We start from the raw sequence: 16,670 nt of genomic DNA on the forward strand, positions 1-16,670 counted from the left end.
GACCCAATTCCAACAAAGTTACTGAAAGAGCTGCTACCTGTTATAGGAGAACTTCTTAACGTTATCAACTCTTCTTTATCTTTAGACCATATTCCAAATCTTTACAAGCTAGCTGTTATTAAGCCTATTATTAAGAAACCACAACTGGACCCCAGCAACCTAGCTAATTATAGTCCTATTTCATATCTTCCATTTATGTCTAAAATAATAGAAAGTTGTTTCTGCCCAATTATGCTTCTTTCTGCAAACGAACAATGTTTTTGAAGTGTTCCAGTCAGGTTTCAGAGCTCATCACAGTACAGAAACTGCATTAGTGAAAATAACCAACGATTTACTCTTAGCTGCTGACCAAGGGTGCATCTCGCTATTAGTTTTACTCAATCTTAGTGCCGCATTTGACACCATCGACCACAATATTCTCATAGACCGCTTAAATTCTACAGAGGTCCAGGGACAGGCTCTACAATGGTTTAAGTCATACTTAGCTGACCGTTACCAGTTTGTGAATATTAATGGGCAGCTTTCACAAGTCAGCCCAGTAAAGTATAGGGTGCCTCAAGGATCAGTTTTAGGCCCTTTGCTGTTTACAATATACATGCTACCCCTGAGAGACATTATTAGAAGACATGGGATCAGCTTTCACTGCTATGCAGATGATACTCAATTATATATTTTGACTAAACCTGATGAGATATCTGAACTGATTAAGCTAACTGAGTGTATTAAAGATGTTAAAGACTGGATGACCAACAATTTTCTTCTCTTAAACTCAGCAAAACAGAATTATTACTTATTGGGCCTAAATCCTGTACACAGCAAATCTCAGCCTACAATTAGAGGGATACAGAGTTAGAGTTAGCTCTACTATAAAATATCTGGGTGTCATATTAGACAGCAATTTAACTTATATATCTATAACTTCATATATCTAATGTCACAAATATTGCCTTCTTTCATCTGAGAAAAGTTACGAAGTAACGATGCAGAAAATCTAGTTCATGCTTTTATGACTTCTAGGCTGGATTACTGTAATGCTCTGTTTGCTGGCTACCCAGCATCCTCTATTAACAAACTTCAGTTAGTACAAAATGCAGCTGCCAGAGTTCTTACCAGGTCTAGAAAATACGACCATATCACACCAATTTTATCCTCCTTACACTGGCTGCCTGTAAAGTTTCGTATTGATTTTAAAATATTGCTTCTTACCTATAAAGCTTTAAATAATCTAGCTCCTGTTTATCTAACCAACCTTCTGTCTCGCTACAATCCAACCCGCTCTTTAAGATCTCAAAACTCAGGGCTTCTGGTAGTACCTAGAATAGCAAAGTAGAGTAAAGGAGGTCAAGTCTTCACATTTATGGCTCCTAAACTCTGGAATAGCCTTCCTGATAATGTCCGAGGCTCAGACACACTCTCGCAGTTCAAAACTAGATTAACGCTCTATCTTTTTAGTAAAGCATACACTCAGTGCATCACTTAGCGGTATGATACATGAATGTGCCCAACGCAGGTTTTTGCATCTCGCTTAAATACACTATGAACAGCAGCTATGCTAATTATTCTCTTTATTCTCTATTTCCACCTGGGGATACTCATCCCGAGGCCCTCAGACTATGCAGCGCCACTGATTCGATCCAAGACCAGTGACGAGCTGATCCCAAGGTTTCCATAATCCTGGACCAGGCCGTATCCTGAGCAGCTGCTGTGGTGGGCATGGAGAAGTGGAGAACATGAGCCTGATTCCTGTGATGCTCCAGGGACAGATGAGTCTTCGCTGAGGTCCAGCATTCTCCAGCCTCCGGTGCCTAGACTGCAACTCTGCACAAGACATTTGGCCATAGGAGAAATGGTCATGCCCAACTGAGCCTGGCTTCTCTCAAGGTTTTTAATTCTTCACTTTCGCCAATTGGTGAGTTTTTTCCTCGCTGCTGTCAGTGTTTGGACTCTCAGTAGTGATTTAAACCACACTGAACTGAGCTAAACTGAACTGAACATTAACACTGAAAACTGAACTACACTATTTCAATTTACTATGATCTTCTATGTGAAGCTGCTTTGACACAATCTACCTAGTATAGCGCTGTACAAATAAAGGTGAATTGAATTGAATTGAATGATGAGATTTTCAGTAATAAGCAATTGGGCTGTTTGCACCAGATGAAATTTAAATACAGCCATTCAGAAGCACAGAATAGTCAGGTTTATGGTCAGGTTTATAATCTAATACATGTTAAACCTTAAACATTATTAAACTCACATGCTGAATCACTGTGAGTTGGTTTTGAGTCACAGCTCTAAAGTTCAATTTCAAATGATTTATTTTATTTTCAAGATCTGTGGTAAACTATCTGCTGCTGCTTTCAGTAGTATATCAATAAATGTCATGTAAAATGGCAATCAAACTCACATTGTTAGCATTTAGCTCTGAATCATGCACAAAAAAAACTCCTTTTACTATGGAAAATATTTCTTCAATTGCCTGCCATTGCTTTTACCTAGAAAGCGGTTCAAATCAGCCTTAAATTATCCTTTAGGCTTGATAGTCAGGCACACTCACATCAATCTGCCAATCTGCAATTGCATGGAGCCGTCAGAGGAGAAGCCGAGTGAAAATGTGTTTTGATTCAGGACTGTAATACCTAGTTCAACCACTGGGTGTCAAACTTACAATATGCACCATTAAAGTTTATATCATGAGGACCAGTAAATTATTGGTTTTATTTGTTAAATAACCAGCATTTAATAAGTTTAGTTCAGGTTATATGTGTAATATAAGCAGAGAGAGAATTCAAATATTGCATAAGCAAACTAAACACAATTCACTGATGTGTTGTCCATTGTAGTCACCATTCACAAGCAGATGATTTACCAACTCATTCAAAAAGACCAAAATTATGAGCTCATAGTTTGCTTCACCAAATCAAATCAAACCTTTAAATCAATGAATCTATCAGAGTAAACATCAAGGGTACATTTACATGCCAATAACGCACTAATATTATAAATGGATTGATGTTGTTTAAAAATCATTTGAAAACACAATCTTGCATTTTCAGGCTCAAATTGCTGTTGTTGCGTAAACGAACAGCCAAAACAGTGTCAGGAATTCCGCCACCATACACACACACATACATACACACAAATGAAGCTCTGCAATACTATACATTTGGTACTAAACTGTAATAAACAACTAAACAGGTATGATTGAGTATTATGTTCTTTTTATGGTCACATCTTGTGACATCATGTCCTGTTTTGGATTTGTCTAGAGGTCTTTAGTTCATGTTGTGTTAATATTTCAGTCAAACCACACTAGAGTTTGTCTGGAAGTGTACCGAGACCCTTCTTTTCATGTTTGCTGCACATCGATGTTCAGATGAACTTGCCAAGTGTTAAAGATAGCCTGCCATTACAATTAAAAGCATTAAATAATGTATTGATCAATGTATCCTACTAAGCAACGCAAGACTGCGTATTCTGCAGTGTTTTCCCCTGAATCCCACAGCACGAAACTCCCAAAAAATGTTGCCAAAACTGTACAGCGTGTATTGAGCTTAAGTCAGCTAAGGAGCCAAAAGTGTGCATATTATAAATGCGGCTGACAACATTGCTAGAAAACAAGATAGCATGTGCCTCAAGTCAACAAACAGCAAGAAAGGTCTAAAATTAGCCCTCCCTGGCATTGTGTTGTGAAAGAAGATGGCAAGGTGGGAAGCCATGCAGTACATTCTCCATGACAAATTAAATCACAGCCAAAGCTGCAGAGCTTGTTTTAAGACTAATGATACACAACGTCTTCAGTGTGTTGTTTGGCCGGCAGCAACTCCATCATTCCCACGCAGAGCTGCATAAATGACGCTCAGCAGACAGATCCATGAGCCCAGCACCCTCCGCTTTACCTGCAGGCGCAGCCAGGACATATTGGAAAGGCCTTGAAAAATTTCTGAGGAGGAACTCATTATATAGGAAAACATTGCTGATGTCTACATATGGAGCAAGGACACATCATCTTTTGTCTGTTCAAAGAGTTTTAAAGCAAATCTGGTAACCTTTAAATGTCTGTGCAACTGTTCGCACTGCAAAAACAAAGCTGCTAAAAGTGACTGAGTCAACAATCGGATGCGTCCGGCTCTGCCTGTCTTCCCGTTCTGCTCCTAATTGGATTGTTTGGGAGATTCATGGAGAAGATTTCTAGGACAGTGAAGTTTGAGGTGGGGATCGTGGATAACGAGAGGAGAAAAACATCTACAGATGCTGATGAGCGAATGCATTCACATCTAGCAGCGGTTTTCTGGAGAAAAAAGGGGCCTTCTCTAACTTGACACTATCTTATAAAATATAGACCCGCCCCGAGGCGCACCTGATCTAGAGCTCGGCTGTCCGCATTGTTTTATATTTCATCAATACCCAACAGGGCATCCATATATCCAGTTGGAATGTACACTTTTTGCCCTTTCACGGAAACCAGCTTGGCACTCACTTGCACCCATCAATATTAATCACTGATCCATGGCAGATCCAATCCCCTCGAAATCAAATAATGCTGAGCCGAGTCTTTAGACTCATACACTAAACTTGCACTGGTCAGTGGTGGATTACAAATCCTGAGAGCCACTCGCTCAAGAGGTGATGGCATGAACCAGTGTGGGTGGACTGTCCTGTTGCTGTGTGGGCAAATCACAATCTTTTGTGTTACATTTCTACAATTGTGACAGTGGACTGCAAAAGCAGACATATATTTATTAGTACATCAAAAAGCTGAATAAATCAAATTTCCACTGATGTATACTTTGTTAGGATAGGAAACATTTGGCCAACAATTATTTGGAAATCTGGAATTAGAGGAGTCATAAAAATAAAATACTGAATAGATTGCCTGTAGCATTACTACTAATAAAAAAAGAGTTTTGATATATTTACAGTAAGAAATTTACTAAATATTTAGCTGAACCTGATCTTTACTTAACCAGCCTGTCATGTTCTGGTCAAATCTAACCAATGTACAACTTAAAACACTCATAAATATTTTGTTTTATATCTGAATGCCTCAAGGCCTAAAGATATCCTCCACACTATGCACTTGAACATATAAAAGCGATGATCACAATGATGAGTTTTTTTGATCAACCGTGTTACCTGTGGTGTTCCCGGTCAAAAGTGACCGCCATAGGAAATGAATGGGGATCCAGACTATATTCAACCCTTAAACAGAAAACATCCCCATACACACCACTCCAACTCACTCACTCACTCACTCACTCACTCACTCACTCACTCACTCACTCACTCACTCACTCACAACAATGTTTTTTGTGGCTATACATCTCTTTCTTGTGCTTATGTGTCGTTCCTCCCATGTGATTACCTCCCTGACATTACATGATCATTTTGTGATACATTTTCAGTGCTTATTTGTATTTTCTCTGCAGTTATTTTGTGTCTAATTCTGTCAAATCCTTTGGATTCTCCATGTTGCTGACTTTATTTTAGTTTTTTATAATTATTTTAATTTTTTTTATTTTATTTGACATGTGGTATGCGACTGTGTTTGACAAACATGTCTGTAACCATATCTAAAGTATGCGTGTAAAGTATGTGTGCGTTCATTTGTGTGTGATATGCAATTATTTGAAACTGAATTGAATTAATTATTTTGTTTTTTGCTTTTCAGTTTTTGTGTGCATGGTCAGCATTGAGGGGAGAGTAACACATTTCACTGCAGCACTTTCCGTGTGTGTGTGTGTGTGTGTGTGTGTGTGTGTGCGTGTGTGTGTGTGTGTTTAACCTTGTATATCAGGAGTCAAGTAATGCCACATTAGAGCTTATTCAAAGGTATGTATTATATATGAAAGACAAACATTTATTCAGATTTTAAAATTATTCAGCAAAATTATTCAGCCTCCATTCAAATTTTAATTCTTTTTCAAATACATCCCAAGTGATGTTTAACAGAGCAAGGGAAATGTCACAGTATTTCTTATAACTTTGTTTACTTTTCCTAATTAACCTAATTAAGGCTTTAAATTGCAATGTAAGGTGAATATTAGTATCTTGAAAAATAACTAAAAATGTGTTTAAAAAATCTCTTCCTTAAACAGCACTTCTATGTATTTTGGCAGAGGCTCAATGAAGTTGACTGGAAAACTTCAAATGAAGTAAACGTGATATTTATAGTGTAAAGGCTTTCTTAAATATATGCATTAATTATTTGTTTTGTTTTTTATTATTCCTACATGTTTGGAAAGACATGAGGATCAGTGCTGACCAATCTTTTACATTTTTTTGCTTTAGATGGAGTTTGTATTTATTTAATGTTTTTATTGGATATGTGATTGTGATAATTGTTGGCAGTTGCTTTGAAAGTATGCTATATACCATGGGGGTCAAACTCAGTTCCTGGAGGGCTGCAACCCAGCAGAGCTTAGTTCCCACTCTGCTTCAACATTACCTGTAGATTCCTAACAAGCCTCAATTAGTTTGATCAGGTGTGTTTAATTAGAGTTAAAGCTTGACTGTGCAAACCTGTGGCCCTCAGTAAAGCTGCTGTCACACTCGAGTTTGAGCTTGCGAAACTCTGTCGTACGTCGCTGCGAAAAGGGGTGGAATTAAATAAGATGATTAGACATCAAAAAAAGCGAGCGATTGCTCCATGTTTTAAATTTCTGTCCAGAGAGGTCATGTTTTGATCCTTGATTGGTCTCACGCAGTCAAGTGACGCGATTTCAAAGGTCAGTTCACCAAGCTTGAACTTTGCACCGCAGCAACCTGCGAAACTTGATGCATGGCCTTGCGTTGCCGGTGTGACGCATTCGCGTGTGTATATGAATGGAAGTCAATGGGGAGAAAAGCCCAGTCTGACCGCAGCTTTATATGTAATATGATATTTAAATGTTTTACACCTGTGCTATATGCACTGCACGTGTTGTTTATTAATTTAACCCTTTAGTTTCGTGGTAAATAGAAAATGTATTGATATCTGCTGATTTGTTTAATTTTGTTATACATTTTCTGTTGTATATTTGTTTGTTGGCAAAACAATAAAATACATTTGTCTGAAGAATTTATATGCTTTCCATTTTTAAGAATACTGATTAATTTTGGGAACACTACAATAACTATATATGACATACCATTAATGTGTTTGCAGTATAATGCTTTGAATTATAAAACTACAGTACAGTAATTAACTGTAAGCAGTTTCCAGTTAGTTACCACTACTGCTCTATTACAGTAGTTGACTGGCAACACTGTTGACAGCTACTAACTATAATGGTTTGGTTACAGTAAATACAGTAACCAAACTATTACAGTGAGTAACTGGCATCAGTGTTGCCAGTATTCTACTGAAAAAACAAAGCCTGGTAAGGTCTAACAGTGTGGGTATTATATAATTTCACTGCCACTGGCACAAAATAATTTTTTTTTTGTTAACCTGAATGGGTCATTTCACTTGACAACCCACCAATTTTAAAACAGCATACACCATTTAAGCAAGTTTTGATTGAACACTTAGATTTCCGTACCATGCTATAATAATACTGTACCATATCTTATCAAACTCTCAAAAACAGACTGACAGAATAAAAATTCTACATACAGAAAATATACATACACATAAGTAAGAGCTTCACTTATTTTAAAGGTACTGTTTACTAACAAGGTGTCAGCATCAAAGAATAAATTGTTTAATTTGTTCACTCTATGCGCTTGCTTTCGTTTTCTCATCGGCAGTCATGTCAGGTTGCAAAAAGTCCACAGAAGACCAGTGTGAGGGAGTAAGCTTTGTGTAGGCCATATTAAAGCTTAGATCAATATTAAAATTGTATTCTTATTTTGCCATCTGTAATATAATTTTAATAAGCACTCAAGCACAGTTGCCGGGTGCTGGAAATCTTTGAAAATGTTTTAATTTTAATGCTATAGCCTATTTTCAAGGTTTGAAAAGTGCTTAAGATTTTGGATAAAGTGCTTGAAAAATGAATTGTGTCACTTTAATAATTTATCTTTATGAACAGTTATTTAATAAATAAAATAAAAACATATTATGGTTTGTATGAAACAAAAACTCCGCTGGAGCCTGCGCATGTTCCTGCATGACCCACGTGGGAACCACAATCACCGGTCTTTTAAATGTGTGGATTGTGCGAATTTTGAGCAATGGGAAAAGACCAAATGCATGGAGATCTATGAGATCCTCGTGCAAGTATGCAGAAATAAATAACCTTATGGGAGATTGCGTTGAGGATGCTTATGCAGGTCGCTTCTGCGTGAAGTGTTCAAGTATGAAATCTTTTATTTAATATTTGCATTTACTTTTTCGCACTTATCCGCAACAAGATTTGTGTTGATCACGCTGTTTTTTAATATTCCCAAATTTCCCAGCCTGATCTCACGAGAAAACGTAAGTATTTAACGTTTTGTCAGTTTAGTGGCTAATTCGTACGAATTCGTACGAGTTCAGTCGTATGAAATTGTACGATTTTAAAAAGGAGGCGTGGCACCGAACCCCACCCCTAAACCCAACCGTCATTGGGGGATGAGCAAATCATACTAAATTGTGCGAATTAGATTGTACGAATTGATACGAATTAGCCACTAAATCAAAAAGTTACGAATTGCCGTGAGATGGTGTCGGACTTCCCCCTGTAAAGATTTCGTACAATGTAGCCGCTGGCAGCCACGGGCCCTCTGACAACCTTTCACGGTTGAAAGTGAGGACGAAAGGGGGGGTTATGGATCGTGGACGATAGTGTATCGTCGAAGTGTAGAGTGTAGAGTGTAGAGCCGAAGAGCGGGAGGGAGTGTTGGGAATGGTGGGAGGTGGGGTCGTGTGGCGGATGAAAGTGAAGAGCGGGGCCCAAAATGCATGGGCCCTTAGAATCATCCAAACTTGTTGTTTAGAGCAAAGACCACATTTTTGGTCTACAGTTTATTCTACAGACCTCAATCCTTCTGCAGAATGCTTACTGTTGACATAAAGCATGGAAAAGGTGAGTCTTTTAAAATGAAATTTATAATTGGCACAATCCTATTTCATGGATAAACAAAGCAATTTCCGTAAAAATTCGACAAAAGCACACCATAACACCATTTTTTTGTCATTTTGGTATTGATAAGGTTGACATTTTCATGTTGCTCATTTACATATGTATCAGCATGAATGCTGCCATCATGCATTGTAAAATCATTTTACGCTGTGGAAAAAGTTGATCTCCTAACACAATGAATCATATACACTACGGAGAACATAGTGCTGAGAGGATTCTGTCCCATAAGCATCCATTTACAGTATCCATTTGTGACATGATATGGCATACTCTTCTTGCCCCGCCACAGAAACCAACCTGACATACACATTCACCCATCAATAATAATCAGTGATCCACAGCAGGTCTGATCCCCAAGAGCCAACCCCTCAAGCCCCAGACTAAACGCACAGGACCCAGGGTCACGTTTCGTCAGCCGCAGCTGTCCACAGGCCCTAAAGACCAGGGCAAACATCAGATAAAACACTGCGACTGTTTCAGACGGGCCAGCAGCTCCCTGGAGCTCTCCTGTACTGTGTGAGTGGATTACCAGCCGCGTCTGCATGAAAGCTAGTTCTGCTCCAACGGTAATCCCAGGTTAAGACGGCTACACCAATAAACTTCTTATATGCTCATTCTGCATGCGGAGAACTTACGAACACAGGAGTATGACTCTTCTGGAGAAAAAAGAAACGCGATAGAGTCTTCCACTAATATTGGGACACTTGGTGAATATGAGCAATAAAAATGTATATATTCTTATGTACATGTACTGTATATTTTAAGGATACTTACATTTTGGGGGATAAGTGTGCTGTAGTTAAATTACTTTTTAATAATGAGTTTTTTAAAAGAGTAATCTTTATTTTTAGGTAATTTAATTACAATTATTTATAATATACTATTACACTACACTTTCAGAAATACAGGTAGCGGAGCTTTATTGGTTTTATAAATCTGATTCTGTAAATTTGCATCATATTTTCATGAACAAATGTTTCACTAAAATTCATTTTTCTTAAAGGAATGTGCAGTTGTCTTAATAAATGTAGCCACCTTAAAATTTGTATAACAAAAAATACAACATATTATTGTAGTATAGTATAGAATATACACTCTCAAAAATAAAGGTACCAGAGCTGTTACTGGGGAAGTGCCCATTCAAATGGTACATATTTATACCTAAGGGGTCCTTGATGGTACCTCAAATCTACATATTATCAACCAAATGTACCTAAAATTTAAATCTGAGGTACCATTATAGACCCCTTAGGTACAGATAGGCAACTTTTGAAAGCGTACTGCCCCAGTGACAGCTCCGGTACCTTTATTTCTAAGAGTGTACATACACTATACTATATACTATACTATACTATACTATACTATACAGTATTTTTTTTAATGTTGTATTTTTTTAATACAAATTTATTATGCAAAATAATTCTACTCTAAAGTTAGGAAGGCTACATTCGTTAAGACAGCTGCACACTCCTTTAAGAAAACTGAATTTTAGTGAAACATTTGTCCATGAAAATACATGGTATAAATTTATAGAACTACATTTATAAACCAAATTTTCATATATTTAGCAGATATTATAAATGATTTTTCCAACTAAGGAAAGTTAGTTAGCATGTTTAAGAAATAATGAATTTGGTTAGAAATTAATGCCAATAATGGTGTGTATAAAAATATTGAAGCATTAATATGGAAACCTTTCATGTTTTGATACACATTTAAAATTTATTAAGTGTTTTTACTATTTTTTTTTTTTTTTTTTTATCAAAGATAATGTAAAAGGCCCTCTTTACCTAAAATGTAAAGTCTTAAAATAGTAAACTTTTTTAATATGAGATTTTAAGAGTAAAGTAACTAAATCACTTATTGAGTAATTCAATTACTTTTCAGAAAAGTATTTAAAAATTAAATTAAGTAAAATTGTAATGATCTAATTCAGTGGTTCCCAAAGTGGGGGTCGCTGGGTGATTTCCGAAAGTCAAATAAATGTTATTAAACTATTAAAATTACCATATTTTAACCATAACACACAGAGGATAAAAACAGTAGTTTTTCTCATGCTACATGAGAAACAACAACATGCAAATAAAAAAAAACAATCAGCCTTTAAAAATATAAATTTTTTTCATAGGATCGGTTTGTTGACATTAGATTAACAGCACAGCAAGAGTTTCAGCTGCAGCAGATTGATTTTATAACACCAGGTTAACTTTCCTGACACCATTATGGCAATCAAATACATTAAAAATAAATACAGGCCACAACTGAACATTGAGAATGATCTCTGATTGGCAGTCTCCAAAATTAAACCAAGAATAGACTTGTGCTGAAAACATTGTGTCCACCAGTCTCTATAGCTGAGGTTAATATTAAACAAATGAATAAATGACTATAAAAATGATATGGTTGTTAGATTGTGGCACTTTTTTATGTTGTCAATGTGCTCATGTTTATATAGGGCTATTGTTGTGAGCGCAACGTTTGTATATCATAACCACCTTCGACGAATTTTGGGGTCGCAAGTCACAGGCATTGTTATTTTAGGAGTCATGGGCTGAAAAGTTTGGAAACCCCTGTTCTAATTAATAATCAATTTCTTTTGGCAAGCTGTCCCAGGAAAAAACCCTGAGCTCAGAGATAATTAAGCTCAGAACTCCCACCTGGTCAATAAGCATATAAGGGGGTCCGAGATCAGAGCTCCCCCTGGTAAAAGGAGGAAAAGGAGGAGATGGGGTGGAAGGGGGTATTCTTCCAAAATGAAGGTAAGGCAGTAGGGTGAAATTGGTGTAGGCTTGGATAAATGTAATTATTGCTAATTACAGGTGAGAGACCAGCAGCGATATCATATCATATCACATGCTCCTCTCAAAATTTGTTTGTAAAACTTCACTTTGTAGCACACATAAATTAAACAAGGATATTTCTTTTCTTGGTAAAACAGTGCTTTTAATGTTTTATTTTAAATACGTTTTGAGCAAAAAACAAAACAAAACAAAACAACAACTAATAAATCAAGAGTAAAAAAAAAAAAGGCTTCATAGGTGCCATAGGTTTCAATAATATTAGTAGAGACCAATCTCATGATGCTCACAAAAAAGTCCCACAGAGTTTCACCCTGCATGGCGATTTTATGTAAGCGCACAATCTGGTAAAAGGTGCCAGTATCGGTGCTTCCATTTAGCCATTTATTTTGTGTTATAAATGGCAATCATCTCTAAATGTCACCCCCTAAAGCTACTGAGTGTTTCGCCAAGGCATTATGGCTTAATTGATTTTTTTGACAGTAGAGTGCACCCTATCCTTTCTCACTCTTTGCTAGCTCATCAAAAATGCATTACATTTCTCTATATAGCACCAATTACCTGCTATTGATTTATTTGCTGGGAATTCCTGGCACTGAGCTTTCCTTTGCATGTTAATAAACACGTATTGGGTCATAGCGTATTTTTTTAAGCACTCAAGAAAATCTCATTAACAGCTATTGGAAAATCGATGGTGACGACTGACAAAAACATTTATGCATCGACTATGATTATTCCATCAAAAATATATAACTGATCCTAATTAGACCATATTAAACATTTTCTTTATCTTAAGTTTATCAACACTGTGTTTAATTTTGAGATTTATTTAACAATTTAAAAAATTTTATGTTGTAATACATTTAAAAAAGAATATTTATTCTAAATTGTATTTGATTTTAAAACAGAAAAATCAATCACATTTGTAAAATATTACTAATATTTCAATTAAATATTTTTAAAACGTTATTTTATTATTGTTATTATCTTATTAAGGGGTTTGGGTGGTTCGAAAGACCCACCCCTCACTGACAAATGGCTCGTTTCCACTGACCGGTACGGTTCGTTTTGGTACGGGTCACCTTTATCAGGCTTGCGTTTCCACTAACAAGGGTACCCTTTTGGTGGGCGTGGTGTATGACAGACAGTTTCAGTCGACGTCATTCTCGCTGGAGGAAATGTCTACAATAAAGCTGTACGGGTCACTTACATATCATATGAGAAGCTCTTCTCACAAAACAGATGCTTCATACACATAAATGCTTGTGTAGAAATGTTTATTAGTAATTTTTCAATGAACATGAGTTGATTATAATTGCAGATCAATGATAGTGTGAAACAGCCTACTGTAACGTCTGTAATTATATAAAATAACTAAATAAATGAACATATATAGACGCATACAGCCCCTTACAGTCTCCGAAATGTTACCAATTACAGAAGAACTACACACAGCAGACATTTTCGTCCGTATTTAGGTTCAAAACAATACAAATTATAGCCTAGTCAGTGAAAACCTCTCATCTGTGTCTGTAATCTTCCGCAGCACACGTAGCCTCTGTTAGACAGTAATTCCGTCATTCTGAGTTCATAATAGTCCAAAATGTGAAGATAATAAGTTAGTTATACATGGCATTTTGTTCATGTTTGCTGAAAAAAATAATGTGCTCCTTTTTTTCCGGCTTCTCCTTTGTTTCTTCACGCTTCACTCTCGCGTTTGTCAGTGTCTGACAGGATCGGGTTTTAAAAGCACATCAATAATCAAACGCAGGTAATTATCATCAGCTCAAGAAGTTTGTTATTTCAGATATAATGTTAGACAGGTGCGAGCACTAGCAAGAAAGCGAAACCGCTCGCGCCTCAGACTGGCTCGTAAAAAACTACGGGGCACAGGGTAAATCTGCTCTACTTCTTGGCTTTGTGGCTGTTTATCAAGACGACGACAAGGTTTGTTTGAGCCCAGGTCGACCATGGCTCGTTATTATATGTATATATCATTCCGCTGTAATGTCTCGGCTCGTTGGCTGTGTATTTCAAACATGGCGGGTTTTTTGTTTTCATTCTGGCTTGTTGCGTAAGCGAATGACGTATCTCTGTAAACCAATAGCGTTCAGCTGCACGTGTGGCTCCGCCTTTTGGTACCCTTTCTCGTCTTTGGTACCCTTTCGAAAGGGTGCCGAAAAAGTGGTACGGTACGGTTCGGTTCGGTACGCTTTTTGACAGTGGAAACGGCTATAAAAGCGTACCAAACCAAACCGAACCGTACCGTACCACTCAGTGGAAACGGGCCAAAAGGTCCAGAATTTGTCTCAATCATCAGCTCATTTGTCCTATTTTGACTGCTATGCCATCCTAAATTGTGAAAATAACCCATCGGAAAAGGTTGTTGTGACTTCAGTTAATCCATTTTGGCCAATGCAAACAATTATTTTTCTTGAGTCAAACATGCAGCTGTGCAAGACAACATACAATCTGACATAAGTGAAGTCATCGTTCACTACTGTATTGTAGAAAACATTTTACAACTTGACTTTTATTCTAAATCTTGCACCTTATTCAAATACAAAAAGTGATCAATAAAAAGGTGTGAAGCACCAAAAGTGGCCCATATTACATTTAATTTGAATACTAATTTGGCTATAATTGTTGTAATCCATGATTTTTCAAATGTACTTTTTTACATTAAAGGTAACAAAAATTGTGAAGCTTTACATTTCATTATTAATATTATTATGTTTATTTTTTTATTTTAATGGCCAAATTCTGACTGAGGGAAGTTGAATGTGCTGGCCAGTTTGTTATGTTAGGAAAAATAAATCACAAAAGGAATTTTTTAAACATATTTTTGTCTCTTTTTCTTTTCATTAAACAATTGTATTTGTATTGCTTAAAGGTGATATTAACTGAACATCTTCTCGAGTGTGATATGTTTCGCTTACTAATGAAGCATTCTTGCAGAAGTAGATGAAGCTTGTATGAAATTAACTTAACTTTGCAGCAAAACTTCTTGTGAGCACAGAATTTGCACGCCTTGTACTTTTTAATGTTATGCAGAGAATTCGTAGAAAAAGCAACCAATCGAGGACTGGAGAATGATTGACAAGTAACGATTTTTACTAAACTCCACCTGTTAATATCAGCAGCTTATATAAGTTTAAGTCAGAAAATAAAAACTGTCCGCAACTCCTGGATGTAACTTTTGCATTGCATTGAGGATAACAGAATTCTGTGAATCAAATTATTCATTTGGATCTAATAAATTGCTTATATGTTAAACCTTGAAGAAAAACATCTCCTGACCTTTTTTATTGAACACGCATGGAATTGATACAATATTATGTTATTTGCAATATTAACAGTTATTTGCCTAATAAATAACAATAGGCTGCAGTTTTATTTTAAAACTTCAACAGATTGCTTTTTTTCTAATGATATATGATGTAATAAATTTGTATGTAAAAAATTAGCATTAATCTTATTTTTTTATTTTGTATATTAAAAAAATATATGGTTATGATGACCACCTGATAGCTAAAAATAGTGCTGGAAATGCACTAAATGTATTATTTAAATCTCATAATTAAATAGAAAATGAAGCAAATAAATACAAAAATATCTACTTTATGAGAAAACACTTATTTGGTAAACAAAGCAAGTCTCTCATATAATATCTCTACTAAAAGACAGAAAATATGACTTTACAAACTGTATTATAAATAAATCATATGAACATTTTTATATTAGTCAATAATATTACTGAAATTAATAATAAAAAATACGTTTACACATGTTTACACAAGTAAATAAATAAACTCAATGACAGGCTAAAAATCTGAGGAAATCTGCTAATTTCTGCACCTGCAGAATCCGTGTGGGCCTATTCATTACTGCATGTTGTTTTTTCCAACACAATCTCACGGCAATTCGTAACTTTTTGATTTAGTGGCTAATTCGTACGAATTTGTACGATCTAATTCGTACAATTTAGTACGATTTGCTCATCCGCCAATGACGGTTGGGTTTAGGGGTGGGGTTAGGTGCTACGCCTCCTTTTTAAAATCGTACAATTTCGTACGACTAAACTCGTACGAATTCGTACGAATTAGCCACTAAACTGTCAAAACGTAAAATACTTACGTTTTATCGTGAGATCAGGCTGTTATTTCTGCATTTTTGGATAAAAGCAAAAACATGCAGTTTTTATGTGTCTCTTCATATGCAAATGAGATATTTCTCCCTTTCCAAATGAGGGAGGAGCATTTACAACTTGTTTACTCAAACAACAAACAAAACAAGACTTCCTTAATAATTTTATGGCCAAACTTTTTTCTCAGATTTGTTTGATGAACAAAGTTCAGCTGCAGTTATTAGAAACATAAATCTTTTGCAACAGTGTCAAATCTTTACTGTCAAAATGTATGCCATTTCTCTCTATAGCACTAATTCCCTGCTATTGATTTATTTTGCTGGGAATTCCTCGTCCCCAACATGTCCTTTGCATGTTAATCAACACGAATTGGTTCATAAACTATTTCTAAGCACTCAAGAAAACCTCATTAAAATCAAATTAAACCCGCAATTGGAAAACCGATATTAGCAACATTTACGAAAAGCACAATAAATCAATACATCCTGTCAGAGCATTTCAAGGATGTGTTGATGTCATTCTTATGGAAGGCTGAGGATATTTGTAATCGTAATCTGAGGCACGGACGCGCCGAGATCCTGATAAGATTTCCGCTCCAAAATGAATCTCAGCGGCGAAAGATCAGGCGAGTGACAGAAAAGAATTTGACAAGCACAACCTGACAAGTGACAATGACGG

At 36.2% G+C, this 16,670-nt stretch overlaps 1 protein-coding gene across 3 annotated transcripts in view; it reads right to left on the reverse strand.

The window, feature by feature from the left end:
- cadm1b (cell adhesion molecule 1b) overlaps positions 1 to 16,670 on the reverse strand; it is a 350,413-nt gene that overhangs the window by 52,396 nt on the left and 281,347 nt on the right. The gene's annotated exons all lie outside the window — the stretch shown is intronic.

This window comes from Danio aesculapii, chromosome 15, assembly GCF_903798145.1.
Source record: "Danio aesculapii chromosome 15, fDanAes4.1, whole genome shotgun sequence".
Taxonomy (NCBI): Eukaryota; Metazoa; Chordata; class Actinopteri; order Cypriniformes; family Danionidae; genus Danio; species Danio aesculapii.